At 39.8% G+C, this 14,232-nt stretch overlaps 1 protein-coding gene across 3 annotated transcripts in view; it reads left to right on the forward strand.

The window, feature by feature from the left end:
• Positions 1-934: 934 nt before the first annotated feature.
• The window catches only part of LOC125450910 (uncharacterized protein KIAA1958), an 88,509-nt gene continuing 75,211 nt past the window's right edge, over positions 935-14,232 (forward strand). For all 3 annotated transcript variants that reach the window (XM_048527294.2, XM_048527295.2, XM_048527292.2), the window contains exon 1: positions 935-1,165. The gene's annotated coding sequence lies outside the window, so the exon portion shown is untranslated. The remainder of the gene's footprint in view (positions 1,166-14,232) is intronic.

The following is a 14,232-nucleotide window of genomic DNA, read 5'->3' on the forward strand; positions in this document are numbered from 1 at the left end:
GGGGCATGTTCATGCAGAGGGTGGTGCATGTATGGACATGAGCTGCCGGAAGAAGTGGTGGAGGCTGATACAATTACAACATTTAGAAGGCATATGGATGGGTGTATGAATAGGAAGGATTTAGAGGGATACGGACCAAATGCTGGCAAATGGGACTAGATTAATTTAGGATATCTGGTCGATAGGGAGAAGTTGGACTGAATGATCTGTTTCTGTGCTGTACGTCACTCTGACTCCATTTGATTCTATTTGTTGTGTAGGGTCTTTAGGACCTGGAACAACCCTGCAATGATGCCAAAGAAGCTGCACATCACTGAGCATAAATAGCACACAGTGGATGGAATTAACCAGACTAATTTTTGAAGGTCTTATTATAAGTACATGAAGTTGGGAGGTAAAAAGAAACCAGACAGTACCTACTTAATGTAGGTAAAATGTTGGAACTTGAACTGATTGACTTGCTCTATAATTGCAATCGGTGTGGTGCTTATAAAGTAGGGAACATACTGATAGACAATATAATTATGTTGTCTTGCAGTATTTAGTTTTCATGTGTAATAAAAGGCGTTAATTTGAAGTTTCAGCCTAAAGATAGGACTGAACCTTGCCTTCATCTGGACCAGTGTGTCTTGAAACCAAACTCATCAAGTCACACGATAAAAGAATTATGTTCTTCCAGCCTTTACACTAAATCAAATATATCTCTCCCTGTTCTAAAATATTATGTGGCATGTAAACAAGCTCTTCCCAGGAGAGGGCGAACTTTGCCAGTGATAGCTGAAGGTGTTCTTGCAATGAATTATCGCAAGGGGTGGGAGGAACTGCAGGGTGAGTATGCGCAGGCGCTATTCGGGCAAAGGCAGGCAGTGCGGACGCAGTGGAGTGAAGAACGCGGGGGACGTCGTTTATCGTAGCGCTTCCGGCTGCTGCAGGAGCTCGTTTCCGGTGTAGGGACGAAGGCTCCGTGTGAACCGCCGGGCTCGGTATTCCGTTCCGCCCCTCTGAGAAAACAAAACGCAGTGGCGGCGCTGGTAGGACCGCCGGGAGGCCTGCGCTCCGATTCGGGATTCACACCGGGCGAGGCTTGAACCGGTGCTCGACACAGTCACCAGGAAGACGGAGTGAGAGCAGTGCCGGTGCTGTTCCTATGGAGGCCGAGGTGCAGGTGAGTCGGTGAGCCGCTAGCTGCTCCAGACTGGCACTGCCAGAGGCCGGGAGGCTTGCCTTGTCCTTCTCCCCCAGCTTTGGGGGAACGGGGCCCGTGGATTCACGGTGCTCGAGGTGATCGCTTATATTTTGTTTTCTTTGTGTCTCCCGTTTTCTGTTCAGACTTGATCGGGGCAGCGAGTGGCTCCGAGTCTGCGCAGTCTCGACCGAGCAATGGGAGAGCGGTCACAAAACAGGAGGAGCGGAGGGAGGCTGATAGACAATATAATCCACGGACTGTCTGTATATAATCACACTCTGTAATGTACCTGTACAACAGGAGGAGCGGAGGGAGGCCGATAGACAATATAATCCACGGACTGTCTGTATATAATCACACTCTGTAATGTACCTGTACAACAGGAGGAGCGGAGGGAGGCCGATAGACAATATAATCCACGGACTGTCTGTATATAATCACACTCTGTAATGTACCTGTACAACAGGAGGAGCGGAGGGAGGCCGATAGACAATATAATCCACGGACTGTCTGTATATAATCACACTCTGTAATGTACCTGTACAACAGGAGGAGCGGAGGGAGGCCGATAGACAATATAATCCACGGACTGTCTGTATAGAATCACACTCTGTAATGTACCTGTACAACAGGAGGAGCGGAGGGAGGCCGATAGACAATATAATCCACGGACTGTCTGTATATAATCACACTCTGTAATGTACCTGTACAACAGGAGGAGCGGAGGGAGGCCGATAGACAATATAATCCACGGACTGTCTGTATATAATCACACTCTGTAATGTACCTGTACAACAGGAGGAGCGGAGGGAGTCTGATAGACAATATAATCCATGGACTGACTGTATATAATCGCACTCTGTAATGTACCTGTACAACAAGAGGAGCGGAGGGAGGCTGATAGACAATATAATCCACGGACTGTCTGTATATAATCACACTCTGTCATGTACCTGTACAACAGGAGGAGCGGCGAGATATCGGTAGACGATATGCATGCTATTTACATATAATCATTTATCTACTGTATACTCAAATAATAAGAGCCAAGAGTGAGACTAGTTTATACATACATACATGTATCTAAATTCACACCTACATATGCTATATACATGCACTAGGATGAACAAAGAGACCATACACTGACTATGTACATATATTCTGTTGGAAATAGCACATAAACAAATACAGGAAGGCACATGTGTTTACCCAAACAGCAAAACTTAATATAAGCATGGATGTTTAGATAATCAGGGAAGTTGAAATAATAAAATGTCTGGAGTGGTTTCTGTGTGTATATATTTGTATGTACACACATACACTGCATATGGATATGCATTCACTGTTCACTGTCTACGCAGGCATCTTCAATCTGCACTGAGTGAATCTAAATTCCAGCTGTACACGCGTATATGACAGAATGTTTCAATCTGCATGAATTTGTTTGCTTTTTGTTTGCTTTCATTCCTTGAACGGGCTGATTTTTAAATGTGTTTAAATTAACAAAATCACATTCTATCAAACTAATTTTCTCTTGCCTCCAAATTCATCTACTGTAATGTTTGTCTGGAATTAATATGAATGCTGTAGGTACCACGGGTTGTTCACCACTTTGGTCAGTTTGTAACTGACGTTGAAATGCAGCAATGCCAATTTCTGCACTTTTAATTTGATTGTAGAAGGTTGCTGTTCTGTGAAAAATAAGCGAGAAAGAGTGAATTCTGATTAATTCAAGCCTGAAATGAATTTGTACCATTGTATGTTGTGCATAAGAAATTGACTGGTTTCATATTTTTGTTCAAAATATCTCAATTCTTTCTTCCAAGATTAAAAAAAAACAAATGCTTGCTGTATTTTTTGCTCTCCCATTGGTTATCTGCTGAACAAGTTGAACTTTACCCATTAGTTTACAGCAACCATACAAATGCTGTTTGATGTCCACCACGTTTTGCCCAAGCCCTTTGCAGGATTAGAATGCTCAATAAAACAGACAAACAGCATAATCTTTAATGGTATATTTATGACACTGGTTGATTGCCCAACCATGAATAGTTGGTATCATGCAAGTAAGTTTTATTAAATACTTAGTATAATGCAAGTGTTTTTTTTTAAAAAAATGTTGCTCAGAGTGAGTGATCTACATGAAAGCATGCATTAAGTTGTATGGTACAACACAAGCTACAAATCTGTTGAGCTTCTGTGCACCTTTCTGAAATATTAATAATTAATGCTGTAGTTCAGTAATAGTACTTTGGTGTCTATTTTTGTATCAAAGCCTGATGATGGATAGGATATCTGTTGATTTGTATCTTTTTAGTTTCGATGGACTGTAAATTGTTATTTGCTGCTTTCAGCATGACTTCATTGACCATGAGTATGTTTTCCAGTGACATGTGGCTGGCAGTAATATGCTGTTAATTATGAGAATTATTGGAAGGTTCATTCTGTCTTTTAGACAGTTCAAAATCAGATTTTTAAGAAGCACCTAAGAAGGTGGCACAGTAGCAACTTTTAAAAAATGGTATGAATAAATAGCTTGCATGAGAACTTCAACTGTGGAAATTTTATACTCTGCAAATCCTTGTTTGTTTGACTTTGATCAGGTTTTTCTACAAAATGTGAAAGTAAATTTTAAAAAAAACACTCCACAGTCTGGCAAATGTACTTTTGAACGTATCTGCATTTTAAACCAACCCTTCTCGTGGCCTATACCAGTGATAACGTAGCTTAGCCTGGCTAAATTTGTCAGATGCCTGTGTTTATTTGTCGCTTTAGCTAATGAGGCTTTGCACTGTGTACATTGGGCAAGTATTAATCTTGAATGTGTGTATTATTTCAGATGGAATTGGGATGCTGAACGCAGTTGACCTCGGTGTTTGTGTCATCTCAAAAACACAGGGTGCATATTTTGTTCAGCATGTATTGTTTTAACACATTTTTTGACAATCAGCTGCTGACCGCAAACTGGTCGGGTGGCAATGTGAATGTTGCAATGATTTACGTTGAATACACAGCACAAGTACCACCTCGAACTCAGTAGTTGTATTGAGTGTCAGTGAGCTAATTGAATGTGCTAGGAGGAAGGCTCAGTCCCACCTTGTTTTGGAAAATGGCCATAGGAGTAAATCTGGCTGGCATCTCCCTCTCCGCACCTTTGATTTTCATACCACGTACACCCCCCCCCCCCCCCCCAAGTGAGATAAGCTAATAACGTGCATGTGAACAAGACCATGAGGCTTCAGATTTGCAATTCAACTGTACATTTGATAAATAAACTTTTCCGCTGATCTGGCTGGTGCTCATTTTCCATCCTCCACAAGTTTTGTGTCATCTAAAACTTCTGCTTGCTGATCTTAACTTAGTCCAGATGTTTTCATTTGTATTCCTTTTGCTTACAGACTTGCATTGGCTCCTAGTCCAGCAGTGCCATCATTTAAAAACTCTCATTCTTCTCCCTTCCTAGCCTCACTGCTTTCTCTTAGGAGTCTCTGTAGCAGCAGGCTAACCCTCCAAAAACTCATTGCTGTACCAACTTTAAGTTCTTGCGCATTCTCTGACTTTAAGTACTCCACTGCTGATGACCATCAACCTAGATCATAAGCTCTGGAGATCCCTTTCTGCAGAAGGCCCCTTATAAGTTAGCTCTGTGACTAAGTTGTCATTCACTTGACCTAAATATGTCCCTACATGACTTGGTGTCAGATCTTGTCACAGCAAATACTTTTGTGAAGTACCTATGAATGTTTCACTATATTAAACGCTCAAGGTAAATACAAATCATTGATAAATTTGGTGATCCATGAGGCCGTTCTGGTTGTCAATTTTTAACTCATAATTTTTGATCGTAAGTTCCAGCACAGAGTCAAATATGGACATATTTGACCATGCTATCACCTGTGCTAAGTACTAACTTGCAAGAAGTCCTTTACAGAAAGAGAATGGCAGAGGTTAGGACTTAGATTGATGGTCATCAATTGTGTATTTGTGAGGGGCCAGGATTTTGAGTACAATATAGCGTTCTCATTGAAGAATTCAAGTTAGAAGTGATTTAATGTTTAATGCCATTCATATCATCCAACAACCAGTACTCCCTCCACCTCCTCTTCATTGCATTGTGGTAGCTGTCTGTAGACTTAATCTGTATAGAGTGATAAAATAGCTATAATTTTAATAGATCTTAAATGACAGCACTGTTGCTGTTGAAAATGAAAAATTCTAAGTCAGTCCACTCTGTTTGATGGCTGTTGACCCAAGAAGAATCTGATTCTGCACCTGATGTACTGTGTCCTTTTGCAGTTGATACTTTGAATAGTAAAAACCATAATTTGCAAGGACCCATTGCACCGTGTTAATTGGTAACTATATGTTGGGAAATCTTGCTTACTTCATGGGCTGTCTTAAGCTAGCATAGTATTTGCAGTTGTACAGCATAAAATTTTCTCATCATGGAAACTAATCTACTTATTTTATCACCCATTTTGTTGTCTCTTTGATGCTGTTCTGTACACATGTACGGAGTTTTTGATATCCACGACTCTGAGATCAGTCATCTATATTTTCCACGCTATTCCTTGCTCACTGATTGAACTTAGTGCCCGAGCCAAGATTTGAAACTTTAAAAGGCACGTTGCACACTGGAGAAAATCCTGCAGCATAGAAAGAGACCATTGTGACCACCATGTAAAATATTGCTTTTTTTTGAGGTCATATTGTTGAAAAGAAGCTGATTTCAAAAAGATTTTTCCTAACTTCCAAATATCCACAATAGGTAGAAGTCTGGAAAGCAGATCTGTGTGTGAGTTTATTTCATGTCTTGAGCTTTGCTTTTCAAAAATCAAAAGTTGCATTTTTATCTAAGTCCCATTGAACATCAAAGGGCAATGATTAGCTTTGCTCTTGTTGGCAATGGTCAATGGCACTAATGTGACATGACTGTTCGTTGCCTTTCATCAGCACAAACTTAGATATTGTCCACGTCTTGCTGTGTCTGCTTCAGTATCTGAGATGTTGTTTGATGTTGAACAATGTGCAGTCATGGGCAAACACATGATGCCAGGAGATAATGCGAACTGCAGATGCTGGAGAATCCGAGATAACAAAGTGTGAAGCTGGATGAACACAGCAGGCCAAGCAGCATCTTAGGAGCACAAAAGCTGACGTTTCGGGCCTAGACCTTTCACTTCTCTGGCTGCAGTGAGGTACCAGATGATGGGAGAGCAGTGAATGTAGTTCCTTTGTTTAAAAACAGCAGCAGGGATAGGGCAGCTAATTACAGAGCAGTTAGTATAGGTTCATGGCATGGGATGAATCAACGCTTGGGACAGCAGGGATTCATCAGCGATAGCATTGATTTGTTAGAGTGAGATCCTCTCTGATTAATTGAAATTGTTTTTTTTTAAAAGACATCAAACATATTGGTGAGGCTTGTTAGAACTTCGGTAAGGCCTTTGACAAAGTCCCTTGTAGAAAGGTGGCCCAAAAGGAAAGCGCCTATGGAATCCAAGGTAACTTGACAAACTGTATCCCAAATTGGCATATAAATAGGAGGCAGTGGGTAATGATGGAGAGTCGTTTTTATGATTAGTGTCATAAGGGATTGACAAGTGTCACAAGGATTGGTGTTGGGACTGTTGCTGCTTATTATGTACGCTACTGATTTGACTGTGAATATAAAAGGTATAATCAGTAAGTTTTCACATGACATGAAAATTTGTGACATTATTGACAGTGAGGAGGATGGTCTTGGGCTGCAGTCTAATTTGTTCAACTGGTAAATCAGGCAGAGTACTGGTGGATGGAATTTAATCTTGATTGATGTGAGGTAATGCATTTTGGGAGTCCTAATAAGCGAAAGATATACATAATACATGTCTCGAGGGAACATGCAGGGTGAAAAAAGGCCCGAAGAGTTCAAGTCCATAGACCCTTGAAATTGTCAGAACAGGCAGACAGGGTGGCGAAGAAGACATTTGAGATGCTTGTCGTCATTAGCCAGGCATAGAATATAGGAGGAAGGCAGTCTTGATACAACTTTATGAAACATTGGTTAGGTCACAGTTGGAATACTGCGTGCAGTTCTGGTCATCATAGCTTTGGAAGAATGTGATTTCATCTTCTGCGATTGTGTGTGATGAAAAGTCTCAGTTATGTGGCAAGACTGGATAGTCTGATTTTGTTTTCCTTGGAGTAGGGTTGGATCTGATTAAGGTGTACAAAACTGAGAGTCCTAGACAGAGTAGGTCATGAGAAGCTTTTCGCCATTGCAGAAGTGTCTAAGACTAGAGGGTATAAGTTTAAGGTGAGGAAAGCATGATTTAGAAGAGATCTAAGAAAAAAAAACTTCACCCAGAGGGTAGTAGAAGTATGGTACATGCTGCCTGAGAGAGTTGTCAATGAATACTTAAAATGTCAGGACATAATGCACTTGGTCTATAGGTGACTAACGCGGTTTTGTTTTTGTTCGTTGTTATAGACACACTGGGCTGAAAATGTTGCCAAAGGAGCAGCAATAAAATCTGGAAATGCCAAAAGGCTGGAAATGAAGACATTTTGAAGTCTTAAACTATTTGAATGTCTGGAGAAGATTAGAGATGAGATCAGTGGAGCCCCTCATTATTACTCCTTGCTTAATGATGCAATGTGTTCCTTACTGCCTTAATGACACAGCAGCAGTTCAGAAACCTCCCTAGAATAGAATACAAACTTTATCTAAACATTTATGCTGCACACATTGCTTTAGATCCTGCGGATTTAATCGACTTGCATCTACCACAGCAGTTAATAAACCCAATTATTCAATGCAAGAATAATGAATGTTTGATAATGTAACAAAACTTATCTTTGAATTGGAGCCTTTCTCGATTTGTGTGGATATTGGCTGAATTAACAAAACTAGTCCAATTATTATTGTCTTTGATTTTGGAGCAAGCATACAAATTGCTAGATTCTTGTCAGACACACCATAAATTGTTTAAAATTGTAATTGGCATGGGAAGGATGTAGCACATAACTGATTTGTTTTTCACTGTATCCTTCCTGCCAGCTGCACTGAAGTTGTCTTTTCACAGCATTAAGGGGATATAGTTCTCAGGTGTGATTTGTAGCTGAGAGAGATTGGTAATAATCTACAGTTCATCAAAGCAAGTTATTCATGTAAGCAGACAGAACCTCAGAGAAGCAACAATTTCTGCGTCCCTGAGAAGAGCTAATGTTAAAATGTTGTTATTTGACAATGACAACAGGACATTGATGCAACTGCACTGGAATGTTCCTTACTTCCCAGACTGAAACTCCTGACCTTTGACAACAATCATTTAAGGGTCATTTCAGAGCAGAAAGTGCCTTCTGCAAAAAAAAACATGCCTGTGGACTTTAATACATGATGTATAATTTCTTCCAGTTGGGCTCCACTGACCAAGGACTGTTGTCATTTTAGGATTGTAACAAACATGTTCAATCTGCACAAAGCTGTCGACTTTATATGCTTTTCACGAACATGACTGCCCCCCCCCCCCCCCAGCCGAGACACACACACACACACACACACACACACACACACAATATAAGAGGAATGTCTGGCAGTGAGTTTAAGCAGCAATTTGATAGCGTTGTTTGTATCATTATGAAGTAGGCTGTGCTGGGCAGTTTATGGCTTTGTCCAACCCGTTGAGTTGAATTACTGCTTTGTAATACAATGTCAACCATTTATTATTCTTATGTAGAAAGCTGGCTTTATTAACTGCTATGGAGATGCAAGTATATTAAATCTACAGGACCTAATGCAATCTGTGCAGCATAAATGTTTGGGTAAAGTTAACATTGTAGTCTAGTGAGGTCTCTGAAGTGCTGCTGTTTCTAAATCCAAGCAACACTATATCTTTTTGCTAAAGTATGTTGTAAGCTAGTTAGAAAGCTTCAGTGAAATGGAGCTAACTTTAAACTTGGTCATATTAAAGTGTGGAATGTTTATCATGCCCCATTTTAGAAGGAACCGTGTTAAGTGTTATATTTCTATAGACCTGTAAGTGCAGTGTTCCATGAGATAAAATGGAAAATTATACTCTTGCAGTTTTGAACATCCCTAGTGCCACTTGAGCTTAAAAAGTCATGTGAATTATGAAGTGCTAATTAAATCACTTGCATCCTTTTTTTACACTATTCTAATAACACAATTACCGGGCTTATAAACTGTTCATTTCATGTCTGAGTCATGGTGAGCAGTGCCATGAGGAAGCTAAGTGAAGGGATGTAGTGCTTGATGGCAGAGTAACCTGAACCACGGCACAATACGACTACCATGCAAAACAGCATGTACCAGGTAGTTTAAGTTGTATCTGGTATCTATGCAGTTTCAACTGCTGATAACCCAATACCACTTCCACCTGCCAGTTATCAGGCACCTGGCATATGGCATCTATTCTCATTACGTTCCTAATTTTAAACTTTGAAAGGAATACCGCGTTGGTGAGGAGGTGTAGGGCAACACCAAAGAATAGTGGCTACCACTTTTATGATAAACAGTTCGTTTTCTGAAACATCACATCGAAGAACTAGTTGGTGTTTTGTTGAAGACAGGGTTTGGAAACCTTGAGTTTTTAAGGTTAGTAGCTTTCAAATGATTATCTGTGCACAGACAAAGCCTGTGGATTGTACAGCAAATTTTACGATCAAGTAGCATTAATTTTGTTTGAAGTGCACTAAATATGAACATTAGCAGCTGTGTCTTAGTTCATCAGGCACTGACGTTATGCAGCAGTTGATTTTCCTGTTCAATTTTGTGTTTAAGGTGTTTTACATTTTTGAGGAGAGTGGAAGATGAGAATTAAACGTTAAATTTGGAGACGTAGTTTTATTTCTGGTTTTAAAATATCAAATTTCAATGGGATAGGTCAGAACAACTTGATTGCGACTAAGGGCTTTAAAAGAAGTGATAGTTGAGCCACTGGTTGAAATATCCCAGGGTTCACTGGATTGTAGGAGGTTCACATGGAATAGAAAGTTCAATGTGACACTTCAAGCAGGGAGGGAGATAAAAAGCAGAAGACTAGGTCAGTTTGCATGGCTTCTGTTGTTGGGAAAATGCTGGAGTCCATCATTAATGAAAAAGGATTTTTAGAAATGTTTTGCAATGTCAATCTGGTTTTGTGAAAGGGAAATCCATGTTTGATAAATTGGCTCACATTCTTCAAAGATATAATAAGCATAGTTGTTAAAGGGGACTGATAGATATCGAGTATCTGGATTTTCAGAAGGCATTCACCAAGTTTCAAATGAAATTTTATCACACAAGGTAGGAGTGCAGAGTACTAGGGGAATGTGTTAGGATTGAAGATTAATAACAAAAGCAGAGAGTTTGGATTATTAGGTAATTTTCCGTTCAAAAAGATGAATCTATTAGAATGTCACATTGATCAGTCCTAGGACCTCAATTATTTATAGTCTATATTTATGATTTGGAGGAGGAAGAGTTTAATATGTCCCAATTTGCTGCTGATAGAAAAATAGGTGGGAGAGCATGTTGTAATGAGGCCATTATAAATCTGAAAAGGGAGGTAGTTTGAGTGACTGGGCAAAATCCTGGGCAAATGGAGTGTAATGTGAGAAAGGGTGATGCACTTTTGTAGGAGAATCAAAAGGCAGATTATTGTTTAAATGTTCAGGACTCCAATTAAGTAATAAAAGGCACACTGTAGTTGCAGTGAATTGGGATCTGGCTGTTCTTGGTATGGAACAAGTAAAATTAATGTGCAGCTACAGCAAATCATTAGGCAGCACATGTAATTTTGGCACTCATTGCCAGGGAATTATTGTTTAACAGCAGGAAACTTCAGTCACAACTGTACAAGATGTTGGTGAGACCCTATCTTGAGTGCTACGTTCAGTTTTGATCTGTGTATTTTAATAAAGGATATACTTGTATTGGAGACAGTTCAAAAGTGATCACTTGGTTGATACATGGGATGAAGGTGTTTACCTAACAAGTATAGGTAAACAGGTTAGGCCTTTAGAATTTAGGAGAGGAAGGGGTGATCTTAATGAAACATTCACAATTCTGAGGGGCCTTGACATGGAAGATGTTAAGATGTACCGACTACTGGGAGTATCTCTAGGGGACATAGTTACAGAATAAGGAGACACTTAAAATTGGAATGGAAAGGAATTTTTTTTCTGAAATGCCTAATGAATGTCTACCCCAAAGACTCAGGAGGCTAGATCGCTTACTATTTAAAGAAGTTAGGTTTTTTAAATATTGGGGTATTGCGAGATCACCTGAGCAGGCAAGACAGAAGAATTAAGGCGAGGTTAGACCAGCTATGATCGTATCAAATGGTGGGCAGACCTGAGGGGCCAGATAGCTACTCCTCCTCTTTTCTATATTCTTACGTAGAACAATAGATCTGTAGTTCCACTGGTCAGAGGATGAATACATTTGAGAACATCGTCAATGGGCAGTGAGTTTTAGTGCAACATGTACTGAACTGTTGCAGTTCACAATTTCGTATGCTAATGTGTTTATTACTTATAAATTGCAATTATGTTGTGGTTGGCTGTGCCATATACTGAGGTGGTGGTGTTGTGATAATGCCACATAGTAATGCAGATGCCCAGTATGTGCTTTGAGAGCATTGGTTCAAATCCTACCTTGACCGTTGGTGGAATTCAAAATCACTTCATGAATCTGAATTATAAAGCTGGGAACTGCTGTTGGTTTTTGTAAAACCTCAACTAGTTCACTAAAGCCCTTTAGAGAGGGACATTGCACAGCCATACTGGATCCGACTTGGTATATAACTCCAGATTCACATTAATATGTGTGACCCTTAATTACTCTCTGAAATGGCCTAGCCACACACTTAAGGCCAGGGGCAATTGGGTTTGGTAACAAATTTGGAATGAATAAAGGGAAAAAATTAGTTTCCAGTAGTGTCATGAGGTCAATGCTTCAACTCATTTCAAAGATGATCAAAGTGTGACACTTCACTAAGTCAGAAATCTCAAAGTTGATGAATACTGCAGCACCTTATGTTCTGATGCACAGATGAAAATATTCACCTCATTAAGCTGCTGATGAGTTTGCATTTTATGGTGTACATGCATGGATAATTTTCACATGGAGTTGCATTATTTATTTATGGAGCAGGGAGATGTGAAAACCTGGTGGGTGTATTTGTGTGTTTCTATTTGCCAAAGCCATTTGTTTTGGAAAAAGATAATCAAGTGTGGAGGTTGGTGTTGGTGTGAATGAAAATGTCTATGATACTCACTTTACACAATCACAACTTCGGTTTATTGTGCTATGACAGCTGGAAACAGCACATGCAAAGTGTCTGACCTTGCCCTTGGTGACACCATAAATTGGAGCTGAGTGTGCTGTACTGTCATTTCATCAAATCCTGAAATCTGTTGCTTGATGTGTTTGTGTATTTCCTAAAGTGAAAATTGAATGAATAAGCATTCATTTCTAACTCTAGCCAGGTGTTGTAAATATGTGTTAACTTGGCTTAGTGACCGTACTCCCTCATAGAATTAAAGGCTGAAGGTTCAAGCCCCACAACAGCCCTAAGCTGCATGCAAGTACAGAAGCGTTTATAAACCTGTCAATTTTCAATGAAATCTTCTTTCCGAATCTTACATGGGCAGGAAAAATTCTGTGGCACTGTTTGGAACTGGCAGCAGTGCCTTTAAACCTTTCCCTCAGCAAATGCCAGTGACATATAAACTAGATCATTTGACAATTGAGTAGAACACATTTCCCACCCTTTTGTTGCCTTTGAGTTTAATTTGATCAGTGTTGTTTGAGTAGCATCAAGTGACAAAACTCTTTTCAGATATAAAATGTCAAAACAAAGGCTGAGCTCCAATTAAAACTTGACAAGATTTGACCATCTAATACTTGAAGATCTGAGACTGTACAGGCTATATAGAAAATGACTATATAGCATTTCTACTGGGCCTTTCTCAACCATAGAATATTTCAAAGCCCATTAAATACTTTTATCAGTGGAGTTACTGTAGTAGTATAGGCAACCAATTTGTGCATAGCACGCTCAGTGCTCGCTTATAAAAGTACTCAGATAATCTATTTTCAGTGATATTGTTTGAGAGATGACATTGACTGGAACTCAAGGAGAATTCTGTGCTTTCAACATACTGCCTTGGGCTCTTCCTTGTCCATAGTCCAAAACTGACAAGGCCTGTTTGAAAGATGGCCATGACACATCAGTGTAGATTTTGTGCTCAAATCTCTGATGTGTGGTTTGAACACTTGACCTTTTGTTTCAAGGTGAAAGGGTTGCTAACTGTGCCTTGGCTGGTGATATATTGGTATAACTGAATCCTTTCAGGAGGCTTGAAACAAATCAAGTAGATGACATTTTTGGGATATTTTTGCAAGTGACTTGCAAGATCAGAATTTTGTTCGAAGAAGAATTGAAATACTGGTTGTCTTTTAAAAATCTCCTGGATCCCAAAAAATTATACTTGACCATGTAAAATCATGTGATCTCATGATTACACTATTTCAGCATGGCCCTTTTTAGTTGCACACTTCAAAGGCACTTAAAAGTCTTTTTTGGTGCTGTTTGTTTTTAATGCTAATTGGAGTATATTTTACCGAAATCTACAGTTAATTTGTTTGCTGAATTAATTAATTGGAACAGTAAGCAGACGAAACTTTCTGTGGCTGTACAGTGGTCTGTATTGATCGCAGCAAGTTGCTGGAAGAGAAAAAAGGAAAACATCACAGGGTGGACCCTGTGCCACCATTCATTGTGGTCGTGATTAACTATGCTGTAACTCCACATACCTGCCTTTGCCCTTTTGTCCCACAATGTCCTCGGTTAACAGAAATCTGTTAATGACTGGTTTATCATAAACTGCCTTCTGTTACACTGGAATGTAGGAAAGGGGCGTGGAAGTAGGCCACTTGGCCCAAGGAACCTGGTCTGCTGTTCAGCTAGATCTTGGCTGATTTTCTACCTCAATGAAATCTTTCAACCTCTGCCTTGGCCACACTTAATGACTGAGCCTCGTAATCCCTCTAGCTT

Source organism: Stegostoma tigrinum, chromosome 3 (genome assembly GCF_030684315.1).
Source record: "Stegostoma tigrinum isolate sSteTig4 chromosome 3, sSteTig4.hap1, whole genome shotgun sequence".
Classification (NCBI taxonomy): Eukaryota; Metazoa; Chordata; class Chondrichthyes; order Orectolobiformes; family Stegostomatidae; genus Stegostoma; species Stegostoma tigrinum.